A 15,438-nucleotide genomic window follows, 5' to 3' on the forward strand; every position below is an offset into this window, starting at 1 on the left:
TACAGCGGAGCAGCCCACGGCCATGCCAGTCGAGATGTGGACGGGCGGTACAGAGGAAAGTTCAGCGTGTTCTGTGGCTCACTAAATTCGAATCCGTGACCAAAGTGCAACGTGAATATCAGCACGTTTATAATGAAGCACCACCACATAGGAATAACATTACTCGGTGGGATAAGCAGTTGAAGGAAACTGGCAGTTTGGTGGAGAAACCCCGTTCTGGTAGGCCACCAGTCAGTGACGAGTCTGTAGAGGCTATACGGGATAGCTACCTAAGGAGCCCTAAAAAATCTGTGTGTGAGCCACATCGAACTGCACTGAATAGGTATGAAACTGGGAGAGTTTTCCTTTTATTTGGTGTAGATTTCACATTTCTATCTTTGGTTGCTTTCCTGTGACTGGTCAAAAGTGCACCATGACTTTACAGACCACTGTATTAATTGCATTTTGCCAATCATCGCTCTTTAAAATTCTTTGCTTGCGTATCTCTCTAAATGCACCTCCCTGCTGCCTCCTCATGAAGCCACAGAGACATCAATAATGTAGTGTTTAATGGTTGACCGCTTTGATTCAGAAAGAGAAGAGGGTCCCAGCTCTGCTGTGTAACCCAGAAAAAATTGCTACATTTCTCCAAGCTTATTTACTGATTTAGAAAATGACCGTCTGTCCTCCTTTCTCTGCAGGCAAGCCACCCAAAATCAGATGGTTTTTCACGTGAATGTGCAACAGCCCCACCGTGGAACAAGTGCCTGGAAGGAGCCAGAAGACTCCGAAAGGCTTGTCTTAAAGAATAAGCTTCATCTCCTTTTCCTGGTCTACCTCTGGTGAGTCCTCTCATCTTCTTTTACATGGGAATGTCATTCCCTGCTCTGCCTACTTTGATGATGGCACAAGGTTAGGATCCAGTGAGATGGATACAATGGTTTCTAGTGGAATGGAGCTTAAATCTGAGCCGTTTGGTAAGTGTGAAGTAATTTCAAACTGTGTGCTTGTGCATCTTGCAATATTACACGATTTCTTTGGGGGTTGTATTGGACAAGAAGAGGGCAAAGTGAATTATTCTCTGAATCCAGATGCCCCTGTCATGGAATGCCTTCTGCAAAGTAACATCTGGTGAGTGGCCAAGTGGAAATGCAGGCAAAGTCTATCAGTGCAGGAAATAGTCCGTGAAATACGAAGAGTTGGTCCTCCAACTTCTTTTCTTCCTCCTTGTTGAGGAGAGATGTCCATAGCTCCTGGGACCAAGTCCCCAAAGCTGCCTCCAGATTATAGACTATGCTCAGCAAGGACTCGTTCCCTTGTCAACAATAAGCCTTAGTGCAGCAGTTGGACTGGAAGGAAAAGCCTTTGTCTGGTAGGAAGCCTGCGGAGCTTGGTTGCTAGGCAACCCTGTCTGGAGGCAGCAACCAGTGTGCAGCACAGGGAATGCAGGGAGGTGGGCCTGGGAAACGGGAGAGCGATTCTCTGAGTCGGCTGGGGCAGAGGACGAAAAGGCACTCTACCCCCGGGTAAAGCAGTGGTGCACACCCTGAATGAAGTTGTGCACGTTAGCGTCAAAGCGCTAAGTGCCCCCGCTCACTGGTAACGGTCTGGTCAGCTGGAAAACTGTGTGACCTTGAGTAGGCGACTTTCTCCAGCCTCAGTTTGTCTGGCAAAAGCAGAAAGCCCAGGAGGCAGGTGTCACTATTCTCTCCATCCTCACCACTGCAGCCACCACCCACCCCCACACCCTCCTTAGATCACAGAAACATTATTCTGATCTTTTATAAACTGTATTTGCGTGAAAGTATGGGAAGAGGGAGATATCTCACTAAAAATGCCGGAGCAAATGGTCTTTGGGATTCCCTAAGCTTGAGGTTGTAAATAAAACGACTTTTTCTTATTCCTAAACATAATTAAATAAATATTTGCACAGGACAGAGTATGCCAAAATACAGATAGGGGGCAAGTTATTGTTCATATAGCCAAACCCTTAACAGCTCCTCTGTCCTAAAATATATTCTCGAGTAGTCTGCCAGTAGATTTGAACAATGCAGGATTAGCTACTTTGTGGGGAGGTAAGGATCAAAAATCTAGTCGCCTGGGAGGTCTGATATAGCAAGTAAACATTCACTAATTCTCAGCTGAAGCCTGACAATGAATTATTATTATTATTATTATTTGTATTTTTCTGAAGTTGGAAACGGGGAGGCAGTCAGACTCCCGCATGCACCCGACCGGGATCCACCTGGCATGCCCACCAGGGGGCGATGCTCTGCCCATCTGGGGCGTCGCTCTGTTGCAACCAGAGCCATTCTAGTGCCTGAGGCAGAGGCTATGAAGCCATCCCCAGCACCTGGGCCACCTTTGCTCCAATGGAGCCTCGGCTGTGGGAGGGGAAGAGAGAGACAAAGAGGAAGGAGAGGGGAAGGGGTGGAGAAGCAGATGGACGCTTCTCCTGTGTGCCCTGGCTGGGAATTGAACCCGGGACTCCTGCACGCCAGGCTGACGCTCTACCACTGAACCAACTGGCCAGGGCCCTGACAATGAATCTGAACTTAAAGGAATAAGGCACCTCCCAGTGGAATTTGCTATAAAGGGTTGGGTATTGGGCTGGGGTAGGCGCATGCCAGCCCAGGAGGGCCGAGGCCTCACAGAGAGAAGGCAGTAGAGCATATGATTTGCAGACCGCAGATGGAGATTTTGAAGCAGGACTTCTTCACCAACTTTTGCTGTTAACCTTGGACACGTTCCCTAAATTCCGCAAGGCACAGGTACTCACCAGTATGATGGGAACGAGAATACTATTTACCTCGAAGAGATGCTCTGAACTAGAAATGAAGTCATGCCTAGAAACCACTTAACAGAGGGCCTGCCGTGGAGGCTGGTGAGCTCGAGCTTGTCCAGGGAGGTACCTGAGTCAGTGTCAGAGAGCAGAAGTGGGTGACCTGATGGTTTTTTTTAGAAAAAGAGAATGTGCTCACAGCTCAGGGGCAGGGTGCTGTCATGGGAAAGGACTACAGTAGGACAGGGGGACTGGGCTTCTCTGGAGGTCTGTGTCACCGCCAGGCAATTAGCATCCAGATGTGCAATGTGACAGCTCAGACATCACCCAGAAAGAGCAGGCACGTGCCCAAGACCACCTTCTGGAGCACCAGAGAGCACTAGTCCAGCCGGAGATGCTTTGCACCTGGACTGTGATTTGCAGATATCTCTGAGTACGATCGGAGCCTTTTGTGTTCTTGAATCTGGGACTCGCACTCTACCAATGGCCTGCCTTCCAGACTCGCACATTTGTAGGTTCCTCTCTTTTGCATAGGCTTTCCTCTAAACAACGTGTGTCTTCTTCCTCTCTGCCTTGCTATTTCCTTACCAACAACAAGAAAGATCGGCTTAGATGATCTTTGCATCTGCTCCTGTCTTTGTCTTTTATGTAGTTTTCCTAAACTTTTCTTAAGACTCTTGGGGCTTTTTATTCATTCATTCACCATATAAATTGTTCACATCCTCATTCATTCATTAGGGCCCGGGCACTATCAGAGGCACTGAGGGTACTTACAGTGGTAAACAACCTGGCAAAATTTCTGTTGTCACAGGGCTTACGTTGGCAGGACCTGGGTCATAGGTGGAGAGGAATGTCTGGGTTTTTCAGATGGGGATAAATGCTGTGAAGTACATGAAAAGAAAACTGTTTTGGTTATCAATTGCAGTGTGAAAACTACTCTGAAAGTACTGCCTTTAAACAAAAATGATTTATTAATTCTCCCGAATCTTGAGTTGACTGGATCAGCTGAGTGATCCTCCTCCATGTGCTGTCGCTGAAATTACTCTTGCAGCTGCGTTCAGCTGGGATGTCAGCTCGGGCTGGAACATCCGAGATAACTTTGTGCCCTTCAAGGCCTCTTCACTTTGTCATCACCCCGTATTCCTCCCCTAGCTTCTCTATAGAATGACAGCTGGACACGAAGTGCACAAGCCCCACTGTGTAAGTGCGCCCAAAGCATAGTTGGTTGTCATGCGTTCTGATATCCCAGTGACCAAATCAGGTCACATGGACAAACCCAGAGTCAGGGAGGGGGCGGCTGCACAACCACATGGAAACGGGGCCGTGGTTCCTTCCGAGTCACCAAAGATAGGGAACGCCGACTACTTGATATTGGAAAATGGGTGAAACTTCTCAGAAGCAGTACTGTGTGGCCTGGGGCCTGAGTCTGTGAGAACAGCAGAGAGACGAGGGTGAGCACAAAGGCACTGAGGTGAGAAAGCTTGGAGCCTGAGGACCGGGGGTTAGGCCCATATTATGGGGACTCCGAGAGAAGAGTAGTTAGAAGGTCAAGTTGATGGCCAGAGGCCAGATTGGAAGTTCGGATTTTATTCTACATACAGCGAGAGGCCCTTAATATGTTTAAGAAAGAGGGCCAACTAATCTGATTTACATTTATAGAAACACATGTCAGACTTCTCTGTGAGGAGAGGACATTGAGAAAATTGTCTCGAGCTTTTCGCTAAGTCAAAAACGTAAGAGAGAGACTGTGTTAGGTAAGAGCATGATGAAAGTGTGGTGCCGGAATGGGGGGAAGCAGCTACGGGACATTTCAGAATCACTGGAGACATTTCAGGAATTACTGAAATGCAGAGCTGATAGTATCAACTAGAAAAAAAGGTACAAAACAGTATGGACAGCTTTGGTCCCACTTTGCTTAAGAAACCACATGTGTGTGTACACACTCATAGAAAAAAAAAAGATCCACAAAGATGGATACTGAGGTGTTTAAGCATGGTGGCGATCCCTGAGTATAAGATGATGTTTTCATTTGCCTAAAAAATAATGGATGGCAAGGAGGCTAGAGTAAAACTGGGAGGCCAGGGAAGACGCCGTCAGAGATGAGAGATGATAGCAACTTTGAAAGGCTGATTCAAGTGGAGTTGCTGAGGAGTTGCTATATGAGAGAGAAAATTTGTAGGTCCAGGGATCAGGACATACTGATTTTCTAGGAGAGGCACAAGGTCATCAAGAATGACTCCTAGGTTTTTGGCTTGAAACATGGATAGAAGTGGTGACATGCTCTGCGATGAGATAGACCTTAATGAGACGGAAGGACAGGAATGATTGGAAACACTATGGATGGGTCATCTTTAAGAGGGTATGTTATTTTGAATTTCTCATCTGCTAGGATGAGTTCTTGTCCATCCCCAGAGCTGTACTAAGGGCAAACCTTGTCAAGCAATTACAGGAACACTTATTTAAGAAGAGGATAGGCTGACCAGAAGGTGGTGAAGTGGATAGAGCATCGGACTGGGACATGGAGGCCCAGGTTTGAAACCCCAAGGTCGCTGGCTTGAGTGTAGGCTTGAGCCCAAGGCTCACCAACTTGAGCAAGGGGTCACTTGCTCTGCTGTAGCCCCCCTTTCCCGGCCAAGGCACATATTAGAAAGCAATCAATGAACAACTATGGTGCCGCAACAAAGAATTGATGGTAATTGATGGTTCTCTCTCCCTGTCTGTCTGTACCTCTTTCACTCTCTCTTTCTCTGTCACACACACAAAAAAGGGGCTGGCTCTGGCTGGATAGCTCAGTTGGTTAGAACATCATCCAGATGTGTAGAGATTGCCAGTTCAATCCCTGGGCAGGGCACATAAAGAAACAGATTGTTATTTCTGTTTCTCTTTCTAAAGTCAATAAGTTTTTTTTTAAAAAAGGCTGAATGAATAATTGAGGAGGATGTGTTTTGAAAAGTCACGTGGGGCGTGAGACAGAATATAAATAATATAGCACCAGATGCTCTGTGAAATAATGGTTGCCTTCTTAAGCCACTCTATTGTAGGAAGTCAGTGGCCAACACTTGAGATGGTCCAGTTAAATGTAACTCAACTGCTAACCATAGATAAACATGAGACTATTGAAGAACAGAAAGAGGAGTAAAGGTTACTACTATGTCCAGAGAGTGAAATCAGACATTTTGGAGAGAGATTATCAATGTCAATAATCCTTGATTGGAAGGAGGTTCTTTTAGCCAGCCATGGCTTCCCTGAACTTCCCAGTCAATTCTAACTCCTGTCAACATCTCTGTGATCGTGAGTTTATTGGGATAATCTCACAACTTTGTAGGACTGCCTGGAAGACTTCCTTCTCTATGCTGAAGTTAATGCAATGTGGCTTTTGCGTTAATGGTAGCAAGACAATGTTTGGGTAGTTATGAAGAAGAGTTTCCCGAACTAGTGACTCATGACTAGAATAGGTGATTTTTTGAAAGGGGTTTCACTATTGAGACTGCTTCCTAATCTCTGAGTCTGTGGCCAAGTCTGTAAAGCAAAATCCACCAAACTCTTGAAAGGCAACCCCATCCAGTGTATTTTTTTTTAAACCTGGCCCCTAACCAATCTATCCAGATGCATCACAGCTGAATCAATCCAGATGGTGCTTTGAAGCGGCCAAACTGAGCATTTCCGACGTGCCACACATTTGGATACTGAGGTTTCAGACCCTTCACTAAACAGGAAATTGGAGCTGCCAATTACTGAAGCTGAGGGACAGGAATGGAAAGGGTAGGGGAGTGTCAAGTGGTGAGCGGTGGGGATTTGAAAGGAGGAAAACTTCCTCGGCCTTCAGTTGGGTTTGGGTAGGCAACCTAGTTCTGTCAGCAATGTTTATCTAATTTGTATTAATTAAATATATCTATTTAGACGCTCTGAACAACAGAGTTTCTCGGGATATATGCTGTTAGTGTTCTTGTTTAAGAAGCAATTTCACAGTGGAAAGGGGAGAATTTAAAACACTTGGTTGTCCTAACAGCCTGCACAGAATATTTGGGTATACAGCCTACAGGTTGGCTTGCTGTGGCAGAGCTAGACTGTTACATTGTAACCATTCTAAACATTGGCTCTAAACACACACACACACACACACACCAAGAAAACACTCACAGAAAGTAATAATTCTGCAGTTCCAAACACAGGACGGGAAAGGGATGTGTAACAATAATCCATGGTATCGCACATGAGCACAAGTCAGATGAAGCAGCAGGGCTCAAGGTGTTTCTAGCAGGTGTGTAAGGTGAGTGGAGGACCGAGAAATATGCAAGAATGAGTTAGAGGTTATAAAGGAGGCAGGTAGGTGCCTTTAGATGCCACATTGGATGCCCAGCGGTTGGCCCTAGCTGCTGAGCTGAGCTGACCTTGTTGATAGTTCTGTCCTAGAGACAGAGTAACGCAGGTCACAGAAACCAGCTAAGGGCCAGTGAAGAGCCTGTCACATGGCAGAAAGGAAAGGAACTGTCATCAAGTTCTGACTGGAAGTTCAGTGTTATTTCTATCCTGTCCTTCTGCCAGGATGTCTTGACTCAAGGGTTTGGGATACGAAGACTGTTAAGAGTGTGCCGGGGCTATCGCACAGACTTCTGGGCCAACACGAGTCTCAGAGGCCACCACCGACGAGGGATGGGCCAGGAGGGCATTTTAAAGTAGGCCAAGCCACACATTTCTCAGTTTGAGGATGAAAACTCACACCTTGCATTCTGGGGAGGAAGATCCTGAGTCTCATTTGAAATTCTTTTTTATCCTGACGACGGTAGTGCTCTTGTCTAGCGAGGAGGAATGCTTTCCTGTGCAGTAGGTGGTCTGGCCACGCTGCCTAATTCAATCTTTCATTGCGTCTAGTCCCTCCCACACAGTATCTTGGTTGACAGTTATTAACCGCCTGGCTGATGCCAGACGTCAAAGGATCGGGGAACAAACAGGAGATGCCGCCTCCGATTCGTTTAGCAGTCAAAGATAGCTGCTGGGTAAATAACGCCCGGAGCAGGTGTGTCTTCGGGATGAACGGCCGGTTGCTCTGTGCGTTGCAATCCCCGAATCTGTTCACTCCATCAGCCTGCCCAGGGCACTCCAGCGGCACTTGTTTGAGGTATCTTGGAGATTGGCTTTTCCATCCTCACTGCTGCTTAAACGATCAGTCCTCTTAGATGCCGAAATGCATTTTCTTGTCTCATGGTTTTCCTCCTCCAGTGTGCACTGGGGTTTCCTAGCCGGTGTGGCATCCGTTACTTAGGAATTCCGGGGCACTGAGAATACCTGTGCAAAGGGGATTTGTCAGCGGCAGGATCTCGTTCCCACCTTCTCCACTCTCAGCAGCAGCATTTAAAGAGCTAGAAGGGTGGCCGCTGCTCTGGAATCTCAGGCAAGGTCTCAGGAAACCACACTCTTTGCTCTGTCGTTCTTCCTGTTCAGAGGAGCAGATGTGGCCGGACATCCGCTTTCCCAAGTCTCCACCTCCTCAGCCCCTCGGGTAGGAGGCCTTCTGCTCCATGAGTATTTCAAAGAAGGCTGAGTCAAACTGATGACGAGGGAAGTTCACTGCATACTGTCTTGATCATAAAGGATGACAGGTGTGTTGTAGAGGGACAAACACAAGTGCCTGCAAAGGCTGGAGAAATAGAGAGTCTGGGACTGTTGGAACCCATGGAGAGCAGAGGAGCACATGCCCTGCTGAAACTGACACCATTCTCCATCATCGTCATCATTATCGACTCTATTTTTGTTTTTCTGAAGAGTCACTCCTTCAGGCCAAACTTGAAACATCTGTGGACCAGATTAGCCCTGGGCCTTCCTTTTGTAACTTTTTAGTTAGTACTTTCCAGTGTGCAAAATAGCTTTTTTTTTTTTTTCTGTGCTTGTGATCTCCAGGACAGGTCCCAGTTAGACAATAATGGTTACTTCTTTTATGCAAATGACAGCACTCAGCTCAGCCACTTAGAGGCCAGGGAAGAGTGAGGGCTCTAACCCAGCCTTCTTCTCTACAGCTCCCGGGCTCTTTCCCTGAGCTCTGCCCCTCCATCTTTCTCATCTCTGCATGTCTTCCCCTCTCATCCCCCCTTCTTGTCTAGGGAACCAGGGTCCTGTTCTTGCCCCAGTCATGCAAGGATGCACAGAGATTTCAAGTCTGGGAGAGCTTGTTTGGAGTCACAGTAGCTTCTTTCCATTTTGCTGTGACATTCTAGAATAGCTGTTAATGTGTTTGCCTATCAGTGAGTGAGTCTAGATAAATAATAAGATATACTAGAAGTTTCAGGCCTCACATTTGCTGAGGATGCTATGTCAACCCTTTGTCTTGCTGTTATTTGAAAGGAACTGGAAACAGTAAGTATAGAGAACAAACTCTGTGAATGGGTAGACTTTGGATCAAATGATAAGACCACTACTTTCAAGCTATGGGACTTGGTGTAAGTCCTCTCAACTCTGGCTCCGTCTCCTCAGGCATAAACTGGGTAGGAGTAGTAGCTGACTTATTGTTCTGAGGCTAAAATGGGATCATGCATCTTTGTAAGGCACTGACGCCAGCAAGCCTTCAGTGATGTTCATAATATAGCCCAGGTGGCAGGGGGACAATTCAAGGCCAGGTCTGTCTGACTCAGACAATTTATTTCCCTGGATTTAGGAGCAAGCTCAACTAAACATTGTAACCAGATTCAAACATCAGAGAAAAATCTATTTAAATCACAAAAAAGCAAGCTCCCACAAGTCTGTGGACTATTGATCTTTCTTTTAGATTCTGAACACCCCTCAGCACATGCAGGTGTGGCAATAGGAGGGGGCCATCTTTCTTGCCTTCTGTGGCTTCCCCTCAAGCTGAGGTAATTAGGGACAGAAGTACTCTCCTATCCACCACAGTCCACAGTTAGATCCCAGAGACTCCTTGCTCTCTGACCTGATAATAGGAATGTGACTACAGGTATTATGAATATACAATTTATAGGTTTGAGAGAGGCAGGACCAGTTATCGCTTGATATTTCTATCTGAACCCTGGGATTTCAAAGGCTGGAAACCTACATATATATATATATATATATATATATATATATATATATATATATATACAGTTAATTATTTCATTGCTCCAGTTCTCTTTCAGGCAAACCACAGTTTCTTTGTAATGTACTATTTAGCTGGTTCAGACTGACTGAAAAGCAAAAATGTTTCCTCTGGTTTGCAATGAGAGAGCAGTTTGTCAATACAAAGCTTGCAAAATTCCAAAGGAAAGAAGGAGTGTGACGGAGCTGTAATGCTCTTGAGAACAGTTAGAGACAATGTAAGCCAGCGCGATGAGGGGAACAGCAGAGAAGACAAGGTGTGGGAGGAGTATTGATCGACGGGCAGTCAATTTCTCACAGCATAATAATAAGGAAGGAAATAAGACAGTGTAATGAGAGGGAGGAAGCACCCAGATAATGGTATGCCGGTGTGTGATCTTGGGTAGGCAAGGAATACGTATATTCAATCAATACGGTAACAAATAAGTAAGCACGAGGATATGACCCAGGAGTGGGTGACAGTTTACTGGAGTGCTTTGGACAAGTCGTCCTTGCCAAATGTGTCCTGGCTGAAATGGAACAGAAGGACGCACCGTGCCCTAGGACCTCCTCTGACCCCCAGCCTCCATCCAGAAACCCACTCCTGGATCAGCCCTGTGTGTGTGCGTCCACACCCTCCCCCCAAGGGGATGTCCATCACACCGGTGCTCTTCTTCAAGCTAATCTCTAAGGCAGCAAGGCCCTCTGGCCATTTCTTCTGAGACAGTATTCTGCCAGGCGTCAGGGCAGGGTTTTCGCGGCTGTGCTGTTGTCTTTCATTCCTTTTGGTTCCTGAGCCTTTGCTTAGGTAACTCAAATGGACCTCCGTGCCTTCTGCTGTGACACGGTAGTTGTCACCTAGCAGGCCAGGTGGGTTCCCAACTTGGTTGAGGTTGACCCTGGACGTCTACCTCTAGTTAGAAAAGTCCCTATCATTCACATCTGAGATGGGGACCTAACTGTGTCACTGTACCGGATGTGAGACATTAGGCAAGACCTCTAACTTGTCCAAGCCCCAGTTTCATGAGCTATGTAATGGGAAACACATAACACTCAAAGGCTAGAAAAGTTCTTGTTGGGGAAAGAACATTGGTTAGCCTCCCTCGAGTGTTAAAACTACTTAATTTCTTGCAAACCCAATCATGAAAAATCTTGTAGACATTGGTTGTGACCTTTTCCTGGTATACATAATTTGAAAAGGAAAAATGTATTGAAGTGTAATTCTGAGAAATAACTTAGACCCTGGTACTCTCTGTGTCCTTGGCATTCTGAGAGGAATGGTGAGCAAGAGAAACATTGAAGTGGTTAACCTGAAGATAAAGGCAACACATGTACCCGAGGACTGTCTCACTAATGAGTAATTTTCTATCCTTGCAATTTTAATATTAGAAGCCTAGATAATTTTTAAGGGCTGTGTGATGTGGAGACATTCTTTTCTCCAATCCCAGAATGGAAAGGAGCTGTATCAAAGATCCACGTACCCTCAGTTAGGAGAGCTTTCAGAGTCAAGCCTGTGCACTCCACCCCAGTGCCGGGTGTCCCCTCCACTCACCTTCTGTCTGTCGTTGCTTGAGTACCTCCGACAATCGGGGAACTTGATGCTTTTCAAAGCTGTTCATTTTCATCTGGAGTTCTATGTGGGACTGTCCTATGTAAATCCGGTATCAGAAAGACACGTCTGACTCCTTGCAACTCCCAGACGTTCAATTCTTCTTGTCACAAGTTACACGATGATTCTTTCCTTAACGAGGCAGTCCCCTCCATTGATGCAAAAAGGATCTCTTATCTTCCCAGGTAAATCACCTGAGCTTGTCCAGCTATTCCACCTAGTTTTAAGATCGTTTTCCCTGTGGCAGTTGCCCTCTGACTAGCACTGACTTGGCAGTCTAGTGTCCTCCCTCCAGGGTGGCACCCAGATTAAATACACACGCTTCTAACCTGAGTTCCACATCTCATGATCTCAGGTGCATGTCCAGTTGTCTCTCCCTCTTCACGGGAGCTCCCACTAGGCCCCATCTTCCTATGCCCTGGGTCCCTGGTTGGTAAACTCTGGCTCGTGAGCCACGTGCGGCTCTTTGGCCCCTTGAGTGTGGCTCTTCCACAAAACACCAGGTGCGGGCGCTACCTTGATAAGGAATGTACCTACCTATATAGATTAAGTTTAAAAAATTTGACTCTCAAAAGAAATTTTAATCGTACTGTTGATATTTGGCTCTGTTGACTAATGAGTTTGCCGGCCACTGCCCTAGGTATAGCCTTGGCGAAATTATGTCGTTAAGATATACGCGTCTTTCTGTTAGCCGGTCTGGAGGTAATGTTCATCTGGGTGGTGTTTTTCTCCAGCCAGAAAAATACTTGATCATCTCAAAGAATGTTGTGTACAGAAAAGAGTGTGGATTGTATTGTATTGGACCAGGTCCTTCAACTCCCTGAGCCATTAATAAAATGGGCAAAAAGCTAAGATCTACCAAATGACCAAAAAGGATTGTTGAGAAGATTTAAAGAGTTGTATTCATTCTAGTGCAATGCCAGGCCCATAAGTAAGTACCTAAGAAATGGTCCAAATTATATATCAGTAATGGTAGATAGTGACTCCCAGAGAAGTCAAATCCATAACCCCTCAAGTAAATCATTTTTATTTTTCCATAATTTGCACACACCAGAAGTTATTTGTTTCTAACCATTAGCTTTATTGCCTCTGGTTTCATTACAGAAGGAAAGTGGTTACCAACTTCTGTGAATAACCTCAGTCTAATATTTCAAGCCTTTATTATCCTGCCTAGGTAAAGCAATGATAGCCATTGCCTTGAAATTCATTCTTTGATCTCAATTTTCAAGGCACATAAACTTCCAAGAGAAAGGAAACATGTCAGAGCCATGGGAATTTTATCTTCAGCCTTTGGAGGTACCAGTGTTTCTCAGTGTCTGTGTCTTAAAACTGTAGTGGGAGGAGCAACAGGAAATAGAACTATCTCTTTAATTAGAGAAGATTCTGGTTTATCTACAGCCATGCTGTGTTCCGGAAAGAGATGATCTTCCAGAAATGAATACTCTTGACATAAATTGAGATTTAAGAGCCTGTGGGTAGCTTTGCTTTTAAATTACGCAGCCTACTTGTCTACCTGTAGTGAGACTTCTACAAATACCATCTGCTTCAGGCTGGATTATTCCATGGCCCCTTGTGGCAAATGAGGTTTTCTGCATAATTATAAATTATGTTTTTATACATTCACAACTCTTCACTTTAATAAGCAATACTGTATTTTGTAATACAGTGTTTACCTTACTCTTGGAAGATAAGGAGTTAATTTGCCCATTTTATAGCTGAGCAAACTGGATTATGAAATGAGAGTAGCCTCTGTCTTTAGATGGATTTTATTATTCTCTTCTTCTAAAGAAGAGAGGCAGTGATGATTGTTGATATGAATGAGCTATTAAAATAATAGCAATCTGGTAATATAATTCAAGGATGAGAGCAACGTTCCAGTGTTCATAGGACATCTTCTGCAGATACTCAAGATTGGTCATCTACGGCGTGAGACCGAGCAAGCAGCTGTTCGGATGTTCGTGGTGCCCTGGTCCTACCCCTTTATCCTACCTGAAATCACGGGTTCTCTCCTCCCCTTCACTAGGCTAGGCTTTCTCTAACCTGTTGCTTCATGAATGGTCTTTACACAAGCAAGAAAACCATGAACAATAGCCACACGGGTGTTCCTTACATAACAGGGTGAGTTGCATAAGAAATCTGCCTTGCCCTGGAGGCCATCAGCGTGGGGTGCACAGGAGAAGTGGGGTGCACAGCGTGGGGTGCGTGGGAAGCATTCTGAACAGAAAGAGAGGAAGTGGTGCCGGAAGACGGCAGGCCACCAATTGGAGGAGCTCCCATTATTTCAACCAGCTTACATTGGGGAGAGGGTTCTGGACAGGGGCACAGACACTTGGTGTGGTCATCCACATCGAGGTGGTATTTACAAACTAAAAACAGATGAGATCAGCGGGAGTGAGGTAGAGAACGAGGATGGAGGCATGGCCTAGTCCCACAGTAAGAGGAGGGAAGAATCGGAGAAAGCAGCCAGGCGATGAAGGCGGAAGAGAGTGGAAGCAGAACCAGGACCATGTGGTATCCCGGAAACCAAGTGAGGAGAGTATGCCACACTCAGTGCCATGGTGGGAGGAAGTGGGAGGGGCAGGGCAGCTGGGCTCAGCAGTGTGGGAGAGCAGTGGCGATCCTGGGAAGAAAAGTTCTGAGAGAAGGGCGAGTGATGGTTTAAAAGGAGTGGGTTCCAGAGAAAATTGGGGAAGAGGCTCTGGAGTGAAGAAGTGTTCAATCCTTCCAGGAATTACATCATGAAGAGAAGCAGAGACATGGGAGGCAGCTGGAGAGGAAGGGAGGACAAAGTGAGTTGTCTTGGTGTGATCTGACTTTTTAAGATGATCAAAAGTGTCACAGATGACCTGAGGGGAAAGACCCAGGAGAAAGAGAGAATGCATAAGAGGGCACGAGTAATGCCCTTGAAATGGCCTTCAGAGCCCATGTACAGGGATCGGCTAGAGGAGAATTGAGACTAGGTGGGAAGGTTCCCATCCCATGGGTAAGCGAGGGAGAAAAGTAGAGGGACAAAAAATGGCAAATTTAACCAGAAGTAGAAAGACCTCCCTCTTCCTATTTTGTGTTTCAAGATATCACTACTAAATATTTTCAAAGCTATGTTGTGTTTTTTATAACTAAATAGGATTCTGATGTCCTGTTTACTTGTTCCTTAGTCTGAAGAAAATTAAATTTTGAGCCCGGCTTGAATCATGGACTGAATGTCACCCACTTCTATAGCTGACAATAGGAACTTGGGTTCTAGATCTGGCTCTGCCATTCTTAACTGTGTGTCTTTAGACCAGTTATTCACCATCTCAGGGCCTCAGTTTCCCCTTCTTTAAGACATAGGGTTTGGACTAGTTGTTGCCATGGTGGTGGCCCGAGTGCCCGCTGTCTGTCCCTCAGTACTGACTCCATTTGGTTTTAGGAGGACTAACTAAACGTCCATATGTAAAACACACAGAACCATGCCTGGAATGTATAAAAAAAGCTCAATAATGAGTAGTCAGTCATCTTCCATCATGAAATAAAAGCCAGAGTTTCCAGTGGGATTTAGTGTGAGATGTAGTGTTTTCCGGGCCAGCAGGATCTGCCTGGGTGTCCTCTGAACTCTGTCCCTGGGGAGCACAGGGCTACTCCTCCTCGAAGGGAGAAGCCAGATGAGGAAGAGGCTGAGGTCTGGAGTCTCATATTCCTGCTCATTGTTTACTGGGCTCAGTATTATTTTCTAGCTGTTGTAGGTAAGCGATCAGAAAGTCACCGAGACTAAGTCCCTTTACCAAGGTGTGACATAGGTGGTCAGTAGTTCAGTGGCATTGTGAACCCGTGAGGTTTGATTTTACAGCCTCCCCAATTAGTTTGTAAGGAGGTGCTTACAAGGGGCATTAGGCTTTCTCGGTCCCAAGTGCCCTTATGTGAATATTCCTGTGCAGAGAAAACCATTAAACTGACCATGCTATGCCTTTAGCGGAGAAGGGAATACACTCATTAGTCATTAGCAAGTGGAAGAAGCTGAAGAAGGTAG

The 15,438-nt window shown here is 45.8% G+C and overlaps 1 long non-coding RNA gene across 1 annotated transcript in view; it reads left to right on the forward strand.

Moving 5' to 3' along the window:
* Nucleotides 1-686: 686 nt before the first annotated feature.
* LOC136336401 (uncharacterized) overlaps nt 687-15,438 on the forward strand; it is a 31,453-nt gene continuing 16,701 nt past the window's right edge. The window contains exon 1 of the long non-coding RNA XR_010731443.1: nt 687-821. This is a non-coding gene — a long non-coding RNA (uncharacterized lncRNA). The remainder of the gene's footprint in view (nt 822-15,438) is intronic.

The sequence above is a fragment of the Saccopteryx bilineata genome, chromosome 4 (assembly GCF_036850765.1).
Source record: "Saccopteryx bilineata isolate mSacBil1 chromosome 4, mSacBil1_pri_phased_curated, whole genome shotgun sequence".
Taxonomy (NCBI): Eukaryota; Metazoa; Chordata; class Mammalia; order Chiroptera; family Emballonuridae; genus Saccopteryx; species Saccopteryx bilineata.